A 15,438-nucleotide genomic window follows, 5' to 3' on the forward strand; every position below is an offset into this window, starting at 1 on the left:
ACTACGGACTAAGACTAGTATGCCATTAAAGTTCATGTGTGTGTAAAGGCAGGTGTCCCAATGCTTTTGATAATATAGTGTATCTCTCAAATATTAAATTATTTTACTGACTAATGCACTTTTCCTTTTTATTACTACAGTAAAACCAAATAATTGGGTGGAATACTTTGCTTTCCTTTAAATACTATAGCAGTATTAGAAGCTAAAATATATCTACTATTTTAAAACTTTTCTGTACTGACTCTGAAACGCACACTAACATGTAATGTGTTCATTTTTATCTCACTTAAACAACTGTCCCTAATCTTTACTCTTGGACCTCAGTGCCTATGGAGGAGGGAACTGTGATCAGGAGGGTGGGGAGAACTAAGGGTGGGGAGAGGATGCCCCTGTCTCAAGTTTGTGGTTTTACATCCTAAAACAACCAGCAATAGCTGATATAGAACTATGTGCAAGCAACACTTGGACTGATATGTCCCTAACTTTGTCATGATGGGTACAGAAACGTAAGGGAGTATTGACCAATGGAGGGGAAAGCTATGGATACTGAATTATAAATGTGACATATCTGGATGAAAGGAAAGAAAAAACTGGTACACAGGGAAAAAGGCAATATTTTAAGAAGAAAAGAATAAGAAGAACGTAATAGTAAATACAAAAAGGGATCAAGACACAGAAGAAAGAAAGGCTGATACAAAGTCAAAAAAGGTAAATTATTTTAAGAAATCAAGAATAAGAAGAATGTAATAGAGAATGCAAAAAAGGACCAAGAAGCAGATACACAGTGAAGCTTAATGAGAGAAGGGTGACAGTGGATGGTAGAGATTAATTAATACACATAGTTTCAGAAGAGGAGATGCAGACAATGAACATTGCATTTGACATTAACAAGGTGACAATTATACATGGCAATCCTACAAAGGAAACCCATTACAGTTTGTAAGCAGTATTTAACCAAGACAGCTGATCGCTCTGTGCCTCTACCAACAAAGAAGGATACACTTCAGTGTGAATACGTCTGGATTCCATCAATTTGGAATTATTACATTTGACCATAGCAGCACCTAGGTAAGATAATTCTATGAAACAACTTCAAAGCTAGCTGTACCTATGAGATGAGAGTTGGATATTCTGACCACTGAGCAATCGTTTCAATGACTTGGAACCTCTATGTGTTCCGGTTAATGTACTGTATATGGAGGAGGGAGTTTGGACAGAACCACAGCCTTATTTAAAGTACACTTACACCTGTGGATTGCCATTCCTGGCTGCTGTGTGAAAATTCTAGCTGCCTGCCTGTGTCTGCCTCCACTACTTCTGAGTCAAAGACTTGGATCATTTTAGCAACAGATTCAATTCAGAGTTAATTAGGAATTCTTTGGAAATGGTTTACTAAAGGCAAATAAGTTGTTCTGTTTGCAAGAAAATTTTTCCATAACTAAGTGAATGTGCTGAAACTCCAGTTTGCTAGGAATATCTAATCGTGTGGTGTGCAAGAACAATTAACAAAATAATAATTTTTTTTCTTGCACACAAGTTAGCAGAGCTTCACCTCATTAAAATGTTGTGAGTTTGCACTCCATACATGGGTGATGGGAGATCACTGAAGAACTTTTGAGAGAATTTGTGTCACTAATATTGGTGTCACCAGTTTGCACTTTATTTTTACTTTGGACTATTTTTCGCCTCTTTTTTTTAATTTTAGACTTCAGTGTTATATATGATTCTGTATATGTTTTTGAGGCTGCACTTTTATTTTACACATTTTTCCTGAAGCACTGATATACTGCTTTTCAGTGCTAGCAGCCTACACAAACATTATTTTTTCACGGCGCAGATAATATTTTTCTTCATTAAAATTTCAAAGTGAAAAGCCTTAATTGCCATTAGTAAATCAACCACTTTAGCTCAATACTTGTTCTAGGTCAGTGATAATATTAAAGGCAAAGTTTCAGTATTACATCCAGGCAACTAGTATATTCAGAAAGAGGGATCAGCATTTGACAGACTACATATTAATTTAATATAAGGAAACAATAGTGGGTGACCAAACAATACAACCGTGTTGATTGTTTGTTTCCTCAATTGGAAGTGTCTTCTAGTACCCATAGATATGATCTTATCGCTATCTGGCTAAAATCAGCCAGATATTGTGAGGATTATCTCCTGTCTGTGGGCATTTTAAATTATGCAGACCAGTATGGCAAGGTGCCAAATTTAGTCTAGTATTTATTTATTTTTTGCTTTTTCTTTTCCCTTTATTTTCAGTTGGTGATCTGGCCAGTAACACACTTCCTGTCTTAAGCCTAGGGCCGAATGTCTCATGGCATCAACAGGTTCAATAGAAACTGGCCGACATTCAGCCCATGTGTATGCCAGCCAGTCCGCCGGACGTTCGGCTGGCTTCAGTCAAATGATGACTGAAAACATTTTGCTGACCGGAGTGGTCTTGGGGAGGGGGGGGCATCCCCCTGTCCGAACACAATAGAACAGCAGGGGAGATCGTTGAAGTGTCTATGAGGCTTTAGGGTGTCTCCATTCTGGATGGAGAGGCAATGGAGACACCCTTGGATAAATACATTGCTGGAGAGGGTGGTGTTAAATGGACTAGTAGATTGAGATGGACTTTACATAAGTAACTAACAAATTAAAGCCTAACTCCAGCAACATTCTTAAGCAATTACTAAAACCGTTCTTTATTTTTACTTTTGGGATAAAGATTTTACATAAATTAATAAAAGCTGATAATTGTAAGTATCCCTGTCAGTGGTAAATGGTTTGTCTTAACCCTCTAACTGCTAATCCTATTTGGACAGCTTGATCTAATGAAAAAAATACATACAGACTTACTGGCCGGATCAAACAAGGTGAAAAAAAAAAGCCAAAAAAGAAAACTAATTCAGCAATCCCATTTAAAGTGGTTTTAAAGGCATTCTCCCCCCCCCCCCCCTTTACACTTACTTGAGCTTGATCTTGATCCAGCAATGTACACAAGAGCAGTGGCTCTATCACCTCTCTCCCTCCTCATTGGCTCAGAGACAGCAGTGGGAGCCATTAGCTCCCGCTGCTGTCAATTACAACCAGTGAGGAGGGAGCAGGGGCCGCGCTCAGCCATGCTCTGTGTGTCTATGAACAGAGAAAGCCGGCTTGGGAGCAAGCCAGCATGAATGCCCCTGGAGCAAGTAGCTTGCTATGTTGGCCACTTAGTAGCCTCATTTAGACTACTGGTTAACAGGTTAATGTTTGTAACCAGTCTCTTCCATTCCCATTGCTAACAGTGTTACTAGGTGTACATCTGGTTCCAGGATATGGTTCTTATTTGTAATGTGTAACAATAATTCTTTCATTTACTTAAATGACTTTTTCAGTCTTGAATTCACTGCAAGTTTAAGAAGGCAGTATCAGTTCTTCGCCCCAATTTCCCATAAAGAAAGGGTTAGACAGCAACCACAGAGGCAACAGAACATATTATTTATTTTTTTACAGGTACATATATATCGCTGTCAATTTACAAAGGGCTTTACACATCTATCATGTACATTCACATCAGTCCCTGCCCTAAAGGAGCTTACAATCTAAGGTCCCTAACTTACATTCATACATAGTAGGGCCCAGGGCTTTTTTTCAGGGGGAACGAGGGGGAACGCAGTTCCGGCACCTCCAGAACTGAATGTATGTAATATCAGGTGCTGGGGTGTGCTGGAGGGTCTATTGATGCTGGCTGTTGAGGGATCTATTGTTGCTGGATGGGATCTATTTTTGTGTTGCTGGGGAGTTCTTCTGTTGATCACGAGGGGGTCTATTGTTGCTGGGGTGGGTCTTATGTTGCTGGGGATCAGTTGTTGCTGGGGAGGTATGTACTGTTGAGGGAGGGGTCTTTGTTGCTGGCTGTTGGGAGTCTATTTTTGCTGGGGACGATCTATTGTCGTTGGAGTGTCCATTGTTTCTAAATCTACTTTACTGTCTTTCTTGTTATCATTAACAAATTCCATACAAAATACTTAGCACCAAAAAATAATACTTGGGTCTGTATTGGATAAAAGGGGCGGTATTGGGAGGTGGGTAAGGGGTGGAACCAAGAAACGGTGCTTGGAGGTGGGTAAGAGGCAGAGTCAAAGGGTGACACGAAAGGGAGTTCCTGAACCTATTCTCTGAGAAAAAAAGCCCTGGTAGGGCCAATTTAGACAGGAACCAATTAGCCAACCAGCATCCAACTTGGTCATAGACATATGCTTCAGCAAGAATGATCCTTAAATGAACCCACACTTTACTGGAGTCTGCTGTTATCAACTTTCCAACAACTAATATCTTTAGAAGAAGTTCACAATTGTTGCCTCTGCATTTCCTTCACTACAGGTTTCCTTGAATATTCTTTGGGCATAGATCATACATATTTTTGTATAATGTCATTGAGTCATGGGACAAGTTTATTTATCATCTATAGGGATTAAAATTAAGCCATCATTAAAGTTGTTGTAAAGCCTTAAAGTTTTTAACCTTAATGCATTCTATGCATTAGGGTGAAAAACCTTCTGTGCTGCAGAATCCTCCCAGACCCCCCTTATTTTTACCTGAGCCCGATCTGATCCAGCGATGTGCAAGAGCACAGTGGCTGCAGCAACTGTCACTCTCATAATTGGACAGATTGATAGCAGCAGGAGCCATTTGCTCCCGCTGCTGTCAATCAAAAAGCTGTGACATGGGAGCAGGGGGCGGGGCCGAGTCAATGGACGGAGCAGTGGGACTCGGTAGTGAGCCCGCACAGCTGCCCTCATGGAAAGCATCTTTCCTTGGGGACACGCAATGAAGAGGAGGGGCCTGGAGCGTCGGCGTGGGACCCAGAAGGAGGGAATCAGGGCTACTCCGTGTAAAACCATTGCACAGAGCAGGTAAGTAAAGGCATGTTTGTTATTTTTAAAAAAAATACTTCTACAACCACTTTAAAGTTCACACTTAATACAAATCAATAGGGCATGTGTTTACATTGCCAAGTCACATTACTTCGAGTAAAAAAATAGTGTCTTTCACAACTTCCAGCCTAAGCAGTCCAAGTGTTTGGTCACCAATCCCTACTGCTGTGAATATATTGTCTTTCATCAGCAGTGAGTTAAGTCAAACAGGCTGCCCAAGTAATAGATAGTTCCAAAGAATATCAATTATTAAATGTTTTATGAATTATCACGTTGATAAAATGTATAATAAAACTAAGTGGATTTTTTTTTTACACATACTGTATGCTAAAAAACTACTGAGAAGACTTACTGCACTTAGTGCACTAGCGTATCCTAGTGCATAAGCACCCCAAACACGCACACACACACTGCTATAATTTCCTTTTCTTAAGACAGTGTACAAATACATTATCATTAGCCAAGTCCTCTGTGTCACAATGTTCCGAGCCAGTTATGCAATAACTGAAAAACCTGCATTGCCACTACTAGGCACATCTGTTTAGGCTTTTGTGCACAGTTAATAAATGAAACCGTGTTATGCAGTAACTCCTAGAAGCCAATAAGAAATCCAATTTTAACATCATAAAATAACTTGACTCCTAAGAACTGTTTCTTAGTTGTTTAGATTATGTTACTGCATACACTGGTCTAAAGTGATGATAAACAATCACCTTGTAAAACAACCCGTTCAGTTTAAAATAGAATGAAAGGCAGACCATTTTTGTCTAGATATAAGAACATTATAAAAACCTTTTTTCCCCTTTTTATTTAAGTGCTTACATTTCCTGGCTGGGGCTAGGAGAAGCAGCAGCACGCTGAGCTTCCCAGTGAATGGCTGTGCATCGGGGGCATGTCAAGACAAGTCTGATCATTGGAGGAGAGGACACTGAGTTCCCAGCACAGCTAGAGAACTGACCACGTTGTGCTCTCCTGCTTAGTGTGGTCAGTTTTTATAGGAAAGCAAGGGGACCAGCAGGAACACCAGGGATTTCACATAAAGGAAGGAATACAAAGAGAACAGGATACTTTCTCATACAGAATCTCACAAAAGTGAGTACACCCCTCAGATTTTTGTACATATTTTATTATACCTTTCCATGTGACAATACTAAAGAAATTACATTTTGCTACAATGTAAAGTAGTGAGTGTACAGCTTGTATAGCAGTGTAAATTTGCTGTCCCCTCAAAATAACTCAACACAGCCATTAATGTCTAAATCACTGGCAACAAAAGTGAGTACAACCCTAAGTTAAAATGTCCAAACTGAGCCCAAAGTGTCAATATTTTGTGTGGCCACCATTATTTTCCAGCACTGCCTTAACCCTCTTAGGCATAGAGTTGACCAGAGCTTCACAGGTTGCCATTGGAGTCCTCTTCCACTCCTCCATGACGACATCACTGAGCTGGTGGATGTTAGAGACCTTGCGCTCCTCCACCTTCCGTTTGAAGATGCCCCACAGATGCTCAATAGGGTTTAGGTCTGGAGACATGCTTGGCCGGTCCGTCACCTTTACCCTCAGCTTCTTTAGCAAGACAGTGGTCGTCTTGGAGGTGTGTTTGGGGTTGTTATCATGTTGGAATACTGCCCTGCGGCCCAGTTACCAAAGGGAGGGGATCATTCTCTGCTTCAGTATGTCACAGTACATGTTGGCATTCGTGGTTCCCTCAATGAACTGTAGCTCCCCAGTGCCAGCAGCACTCATGCAGCCCCAGACTATGACACTCCCACCACCATGCTTGACTGTAGGCAGGACACACTTGTCTTTGCACAAGCGTGTGTTGACGCCACACACTCTTGACACCATCTGAACTTAATATGTTTTTTCTTGATCTCATCAGACCACAAGACATGGTTCTGGTAATCCATGTCCTTAGTTTGCTTGTCTTTAGCAAACTGTTTGCGGGCTTTCTTGTGCATCATCTTTAGAAGGGGCTTCCTTCTGGGACGACTGCCATGCAGACCAATTTGATGCAGTGTGCGGGGTATGGTTTGAGCACTGAAAGGCTGAGCCCCCTACCCCTTCAACCTTTGCAGCAGTGCTGGCAGCATTCATATATCTATTTCCTAAAGACAACCTCTGGATTTGACGTGCACGTGCACTCAATTTCTTTGGTCGACCATGCCAAGGCCTGTTCTGAGTGGAACCTGTCCTGTTAAACCACTGTATAGTCTTGGCCATCATGCTGCAGCTCAGTTTCAGGGTCTTGGCAATCTTCTTATAGCCTAGGCCATCTTTATGTAGAGCAACAATTCTTTTTTTCAGATCCTCAGAGAGTTCTTTGCCATGAGGTGCCATGTTGAACTTCCAGTGACCAGTATGAGAGAGTGAGTGTGATAACACCAAATTTAACACACCTGCTCCCCATTCACACCTGAGATCTTGAATAGAGGAAAGGATTGGGACTTTAGATAAAGGTGGAAGCCAGAACGCTGGGATATATGAGCTATGGAAACATTTTATTTCTATACACCAGCAATTAACAAAGTACAACATATGAAATATCAATTCATGTATAATCAACACAATCAAAACACTTGGATCAGTCTGATATATGTGCAAGTACACAAATTATATGTATATATCAAGAGTATAGGGACTAATGGCACTCCGTATAGACCACACAGTCCATAATTATTCCATTGTTGCCATATTATAGATAGTCTGCAGGGTACAGTTGATAATTCTGAATTATCAACTTGCTGCAGCAGTCATGGACCTAGTTTGTATCGTGTATATAAAAATACACAAAAGGCACATGCGATGCCCTGCGTCCACAGGACCGCACATTGCCAATGACAGTCATCTTATAAGTAACAATAGGGTTGGACAACAATTTCCTCTCATAATTTGAATGTATGCGATTTTAGTCGACCAATAGATTATTGGAACATTTAGACTTTTTTACAGAGTTTTTGGCATCCACTCCTGAAAAGTGGTATTAAACCACGAAACACATAGAGCTACAATGATGTCATCAATTTTTCAACCATACAGGACTCCATCGCTACCTAATCATTTTTTACCGCTTACTTACCTTTTGTACGTTTATTTTATTTTTGTGTATTTTTATATACACTATACAAACTAGGTCCATGACTGCTGCAGCAAGTTGATGATTGAGCGTTCATTGCCATGGTGTACCCTGCAGACTATCTATAATATGTCAACAATGGAATAATTATGGACTGTGTGGTCTATACGGAGTGCCATTAGTCCCTATACTCTTGATATATACATATAATTTGTGTACCTGCACATATATCAGACTGATCCAAGTGTTTTGATTGTGTTGATTATACATGAATTGATATTTCATATGTTGTACTTGCTGGTGTATAGCAATAAAATGTTTTCATTGCTCATATTTCCCAGCATTCTGGCTTCCACCTCATTTAAAGTCCCAATCCTTTCCTCTATTCAAGCAATTAGGGATGGGGGCGCATTTTTCTGTGCTCCATTTAAAGTCCTAACTTTTTTTTTTTTAGTTACACCTCAGACCTTGTAACACTAATGAGTCACATGACACCGGGGAGGGAAAATAACTAATGGCCCAATTGGACATTTTAATTTAGGGGTGTACTCACTTTTGTTGCCAGTGGTTTAGACATTATTGGCTGTGTGTTGAGTTATTTTGAGGGGACAGAACATTTACAAAGTTTCATTTCTTTAGTGTTGTCACATGAAAAGTTATAATAAAATATTTACAAAAATGTGAGGGGTGTACCCACTTTTGTGAGATACTGTACATGTACATGGTACAGCAGGCAAATATCAGGAATATGAAATGTTGGGGTAACAAACACCTTAAATATCAAACAACACCTAATGTCCAGGTGAAACTGGGTATGAATGTTATTGCATAGTTGTATTGATTAATCTTGGACCAATATAAGTATGCCCATCTCATACTTGAGTGATTCATGGAAGTTGCAATCACTGTAGTAGTAGCTGCCACTACAGTGATAGCAGCAGTCTTTCGGATCCAGTGCTGAGCAGCTGCCCTTATACATAATAACCATAGGGGATTGCTCACTAAGACCCCGTTCACACTGGGGCGACGCTACTTGCCGGGGCGACCTCACAGGTCGCGGTGCGCAGCTCGCACCGCTACCTCGGAGCGGCCGGCACGGACTTCATAACATTGAAGTCAATGCAGGTCGCTCCGGGTCGCCCCAAGAAGCTCCGGACCCTTCTTCTAAGTCGGAGCGATTTGTGTCGCTCCTATTAGAACGGGTCCACAGCTTCTCTATGGCAGGCGACCTACGGCAACCTGTCAGGCGACCAGGTCGCCCCAGTGTGAACCGGGTCTTACACCATGCAAAGATTCCTCTATATATTTTTTTTTTTCAATCAATACTTGGTGTTCTTTGATTGGGCAAGATGGAAAGGATCCCCACCTTGTCCGATTAGAGAACACCTCTTTCGGCACTGAACCTGGATTACTGCTTCTATCACTATAGTGGTGGCAAGTACAAAAGTGAATTGCAGCTTTCACAGGAATCGCTCAGGTATGTGATATGTATACTTACATTAGTCCAAGCTGGACCAATGTAACTATGCATAAACAAATCTTAGGTACTTCAGCTTTAAAGCATATCTAAACCCCTTAAAAATATAATGTATTGCAATTTACCAGTTTTAGATGTGGTGGCTGCATTTGTTTTCTTTAAAAAGGAACTCTTTAACCACTTAAGCCCCGGAGGATTTGGCTGCTGAAAGACCAGGGGGTATTTTGCAATTCGGCACTGCGTGATTTTAACGGACAATTGCGCGGTCGTGCGACGCTGTACCTAAACTAATTTGACGTCCTTTTGTTCCCACAAACAGAGCTTTCTTTTGGTGGTATTTGATCACCTGTGCGATTTTTTGATCATGCGCTATAAACAAAAAAAGAGCGTCAATTTTGCAAAAATAACAATATTTTCCACATTTTTTTATATGAAATTCCCCCAAAAAAATGTAAAAATCAAAATTTTTTAACATTTTCGGCCAATTTGTTTTATGCTGCATATGTTTGGTAAAAAAAAAACGCAAAAAGCGTATTTTGATTGGTTTGCGCAAAAGTTATCGCGTTTACTAACAAAGGGAAAGATTTTTGTCATTTTTGTTGTTTTTTTTTTAACGCGTAATGGCGGCGATCTGCGATTTTTTTTGCGGTACTGCGACATTGGGGCGGACAGATCAGACCCTTGACTGACATTTTTGACACTTTTGGGGTTACCAGTGACATTTCTACACTAATCAGTGCTACACATATGCACTGTTACTGTAAAATTACACTGGCAGTGAAGGGGTTAACTTTATTTGAGAGGGAGGGGCTGTGTGTGTCCCTAGGGGCGTGATTCTAACTGTGATTGGCTGTGGCTTGAGCTGTAGGAACAATGATCAACGGTCCTACATAGTAGAACCGTATGATCATTGTTTCTACACAGGGGAGAATGACAGGCGGCTTGTTTACATCGGGTCCGCCGGTCACGCGCGCGGCGGGGCCCGTGACCGCGCGGGAGCGCGCCGCCGCAGGCACGTGCTCGCTCCCCAGAGCCTCACAGGCTAGTGACGTACCGATACGTCACTCTTCCTGTGAGGGGCTGACCGCCGCAGTATATGTACTTGCGGCAGTCGGCAAGTGGTTAAAACCCCTCCTCCCCTCTCCTGGTAAAAGAAACAAAATGCCCATGACAACTCCTGGAATGTACAACATAATTTTGGCCCAGGCCAAAATCCAGGAAGCAACTGAAGAGAATAAATATATTATACCTTCCTATCTATATACAAATGCTAGCAGTCTAATGATTAAATACAGTTAAAGGAAAAGTATAGCCAGTGCTATTTTATTTACACTTCTATTATGAATCACAGGAGTGCAGTTTGTACTGCACTCCTGTGACCCGTTTTCAGCCAACAGCAGGCTAAAGCCCTCTGTCGGCTGACGTCACAGACCCAGTCTAGGCTCTGAAACGATCCCAACCATATGGTCTGATTCTGCCCAGTAGCCTGGACCGGCAACTGGCTCAGCCTCTGCTGAAAGTCTGAGCCAGCCACTCTTACCCCCTCTACAGCTCAGATCTCCAGTGAGCGCTGGAGGGGCAGAGCAAGGAGCCAGTGACTGACAGTCACCGGCTCTCAGCAAACTGTAAACCAAGGGCTGAGCAATCAGCAGTGTATGATTACTCGGTCTTAGAGGAGGCGGTGAACGGATGCATCAGAGAATGGTGCTGCAGCCATCTATGTAAGTATGATTGTTTATTATTTTTTTTATCCCATACTTCTTTTTTAATGCTGATTGAGAGGATTTAGTTACACTATAATCTCACCAGGTGATCCTGCCAGTAAAAGTTTCTGTCCTAAGGTGACAACTCCAACTCACCATACTAAATCTATGACGGTGCAGTATTGTTACATCTCTCTCTTCTCATCTCTATAATATGGGGGAGGGGGGGGTCTGTAGTCCAAGGGAAGAACTGGGCAGGTCTGATATTACTGCTTGAGATTATACTGCAGAATAGACAGAGTGTGCAGTAGCTTGCAAGCTCCCTTGGTTTCAATGGTATCTTTAACAGACCAAAATGGAGAAAATAAGTGAAGGTTTTTAGGTTTACTTTAAAGCCTAACTTCAGACTTGATTTAACTTCAAATAGTTTGTTTGGACCAAGTCGGTCCAAACTAACTATTTCCTTCACTAATACATGCACCCACTGTACAAACTGTATGTAGCATCAGCAGCATAGTGTGTACAGAACTGTGTTCCAGGAGTGGTATGGCGACTTTCCATTTCTGGAACAAAATTGAGTCAGGCTTCTTGCTGCTCAGCCATTCACAGGAAGCTTTGTATTTTAGGAATGAATACAAGGCTCCCTCTGATTGGCTGAGCTGGAAATCATGACGTCTTCTGTCCACCTCAGAATTTCAGATGCAGCCTTGTATTAATTAATAAAAATACAAGGCTCCCTGTGAATAGATGAGCAGCGTTCAGCTAAAGTAGTTTTTATTCCGGGGATGGGACAGGAAGTCCCTGTACTGCTGCCATAAGACAGCACAGTATACTATATATAGCTGATGCTACATACAGTTTATACAGTACCCCCAGGGTGCAGATGTATTAGGAAAAAAAATTGTTTGTTTGGACCCGTTTATTCCACACAACCTTTTTAAAATTGAATCAAACTTAGAATTCAGCTTTAAGGTATTGCTTGCATGTGTCTCATTTTCTTTTTAATGGCGGGTTTGAGGGCCAGGATGATCTATACTGCACTGTGGCAAAGGTTCCCTTCATTTCATTTCAGTTTATACTTTTAGATACCATTTATTTCAGATTAACTAAAATCTGTGAAAAAAAACTGTTATTCTTTATAAGGACTAGAAGATTTTGGGGGTGTGAAAAAGTGAAGACAAACAAATATTACTTGTAAGAGCTAATATTTTCACATGCGAAAAATGTAGTAAACTGACAATTCAGGAGCACGTGGCATTGACAATACATGAAGCGATATGGTAACCTGACCTCAGCAACAGTTTACAGGCTTGAAGCCAATAGCTAAACTTCTAATTATTTTACTAAGCATTTATAGCCTGTATATCACTAGCGTAGCTGTAGTTTCTCCTTGTGTCATTTAGGAACAATGAAACTCCCATGTGGAAATAATTCTGTTCTTGAAGTAATACCATGGGAATCACAACGTAATGTTCTTCATTCTGGATCCTCCAAAGCAAAAATTTTACATGTCACTCCAGTCAAGATGGTATAATGGCTAACAAAGGATTGCTGGCCGAGACTAAGGGATTTGGGCACCACTTGGGCATTACTGAGAGAAATCATACACATGATCATATGTAGATTCTTATAGGATAAGCCAGGGAGTAACTGAGGGCCAAATGCTAGAGAAGGCGATCCGTTGAGAGCAGGAGTCAGAACTGCATGAGCATTCAGAGACTAGACAACTATGGAGCACATAGACCAAAGGATCATACAACTGGAGGTTGTATTACTAGAGAGTGGAAATGAGAATGTCTGGTCTTTGCTAGAACTTATGATGGTGGAATTGGTGTTGTAGGGCTAACACTTCCATGCTGTGGACATTACTGGTAACTCAACTAAGCCTAACAGACATTGAAACAGACACTGACAAACAAGCACTGGCAAGGAGCACAGTATAACACAAGGTAAAACTAGGCAAGGATGGACGAGAGGTAATGAACGAACACTGAGGGCTGATTGGAACGTTGGAAAACAGCCAATATCCTGAAGCAAGGAAACCACAGGGTAAATGTAAGGCAAAGGACAAGAAGGGTTAAACAGATAAGAGCATACACCAGACTGAGAACATGATAAAGACCAAAACCAAATGTTACCATGGGCATGAGATAGGAAATAGCAAGCAGGGCATACTATATACTCAGGACACTGGAATAAAAGGGTAGGAGCTATGAGTACAGGTCAAGAGCTGCTCAGGGGTCAGATGAGAATATTGTAGAACAAGGAAAATGGACACACATTTAAATGGTTAGCAGAAATGTGGAAACTCTGGCTGGACATGTAGGAATATAGCTGCCAGTCACTGAGGGATAGGCAGGAGGCATGAAACAAACAGTTGAGGGAAAGACAAGAGAGGTACTGTACGTGCAGTAAAGACAGTATACCAAGCAAGCAAAGAATACTGCTTCCATTATTTAGGTTTGTTCTTTATTTAGCAATGAACAGAATTTTACAATTGCATTAAAATATTTTGTTGATCATAATAAAGTAAATATTTCTATGCAGTTCATTATATAGCTAGTAATAGTTAGTCACATTCAATTGGCCTTGTTCTTTAACCTCTCATTTGGAAATAAATGGCAATGGAAATCTGTTTTTTTTATTATCAAAGGAAAATTGTCAAAAAATAGTAAAACAAAACCTAAAAACAGAGGGTTTTAATGTAAACTGTTAGATGGGGTCTATTTGGTTGTTTTACAGGCTTGCTGATAGGTGTGCTAGGAAATCTTTTGTTTGACTAAAGTACACTGACCCTGAACTTTGACCCCAATCTTTGACCCTTTGTTTTTGTCTACATTTTACTCCTTTAGCAAGGAGAAAACGTTACATTGTCTCTTTTCTCCATTTAAGTGAAGAAAAAAACACAAGGGATGGGCTACACAGTGACTGATCACTGTGACAGTCAATCAGAGACTATCACAGTGATCAGGAGATCAGGAACCAGGCCTCCCAGCTCCCGATTGTTAGTATGGGACCTGGGACTCTCAGTGAGAGCTCAGTTCCTGAGCTGTGCAGAGTGCTTCTAGCACAAACACAGCTACACATATATACAGCCTCACAAAAGTGGTATACAGTATGTGTGTACACATGGTGGGAAGGTGTTAATGTTGTAAACATTTGGCTGCTTCTGTGTTTCTGAACTGAAGAAGGTGCTTGGATAGACAGCAAAATATCTTCAACATAAAAGAACAAGTCCATCTGAATATAATTAACTACTATGTTTATACATATGGTGTATGTTTCTTACAGCAGAATTTATAGGGGAAGGGGTTGTTAATTTTGTGCATAATAAGAATATTAAACAAATTGTGCTTGCTCTGTCTCTGTGCTGCTCTCTCTAAATTTAATTCTATGGACTACATTTGGCATTTACAGTTTAGGGCAGATAATCAAAGACAAAAACATAAATTCAGTATAGGAATGCAAAACGTATTCAATCTATATGTAGACTAAGTGTCTCGTGTACAGAAATGTGGAAAAAGTTAGAATTGTTGGCCATATAAACTAGATGTTTGCTGTTTTCTGCTCTAAACTAGAAAATTGAGAGGTGATCTTTAACCCCATACTGCTGCCCCCTGGTGGCCCTTAAAGAGGGCTTTAATGGCCAGAAGGTGGTGCTTCTTGACTCCCACAGTGTTCACATGATTTGCAACCCATCCTGTTGCCTCCCCAGCAGAAGTCTTGATCATCAGCTGTCAGTCCCAGCACACATTTCTGCTGATTAAGAGTAAAATAAATTATCCTTAATTAGAGATAATTTATTGTACTCATTTACAAATGCAGTGGAATAACACCCTTACAGGATGTCTGCAATTTATAAGCTGACCTCAATGCACTGTTTTATTGGGCAACTGTGTGGCAAATGAGGTTTCATGTTGATAAATGTAAAGTTATGCACTTGGGGGATAAAAATATGCATGCATCATACATACTAGGAGGAGAACAGCTGTGGGAGTCAATGGTGGAGAAGGATCTGGATGTACTGGTAGATCATAAGATTAATAATAGCATGCAATGCCAAGCTGCGGTTTCCAAAGTGAGCAAAGTCCTTTCTTGTATTAAGAGAGGCATGGACTGCAGAGAGAGGGGTATAATTTTGCCCCTGTACAAGTCATTGGTAAGACCAGGGGTCAAGTCCTGGGAAAAAAAGTGTGGGAATTCACCCAAGATTCCGTCCGTCCACCCGCCCCCGCCCACACGCTCAAAAAAAAAAATAAAAGTGCACCCCTC

General features: G+C 40.9%; 1 protein-coding gene across 1 annotated transcript in view; it reads left to right on the forward strand.

The window, feature by feature from the left end:
- The first annotated feature begins 415 nt into the window (after positions 1-415).
- Positions 416-15,438, forward strand: part of NFE2 (nuclear factor, erythroid 2) — a 48,227-nt gene continuing 33,204 nt past the window's right edge. Inside the window, exon 1 of the mRNA XM_082244935.1 lies at positions 416-1,068. The gene's annotated coding sequence lies outside the window, so the exon portion shown is untranslated. The remainder of the gene's footprint in view (positions 1,069-15,438) is intronic.

Source organism: Pelophylax lessonae, assembly GCF_965119305.1.
Source record: "Pelophylax lessonae genome assembly, chromosome: 2".
In the NCBI taxonomy this organism is placed as follows: domain Eukaryota; kingdom Metazoa; phylum Chordata; class Amphibia; order Anura; family Ranidae; genus Pelophylax; species Pelophylax lessonae.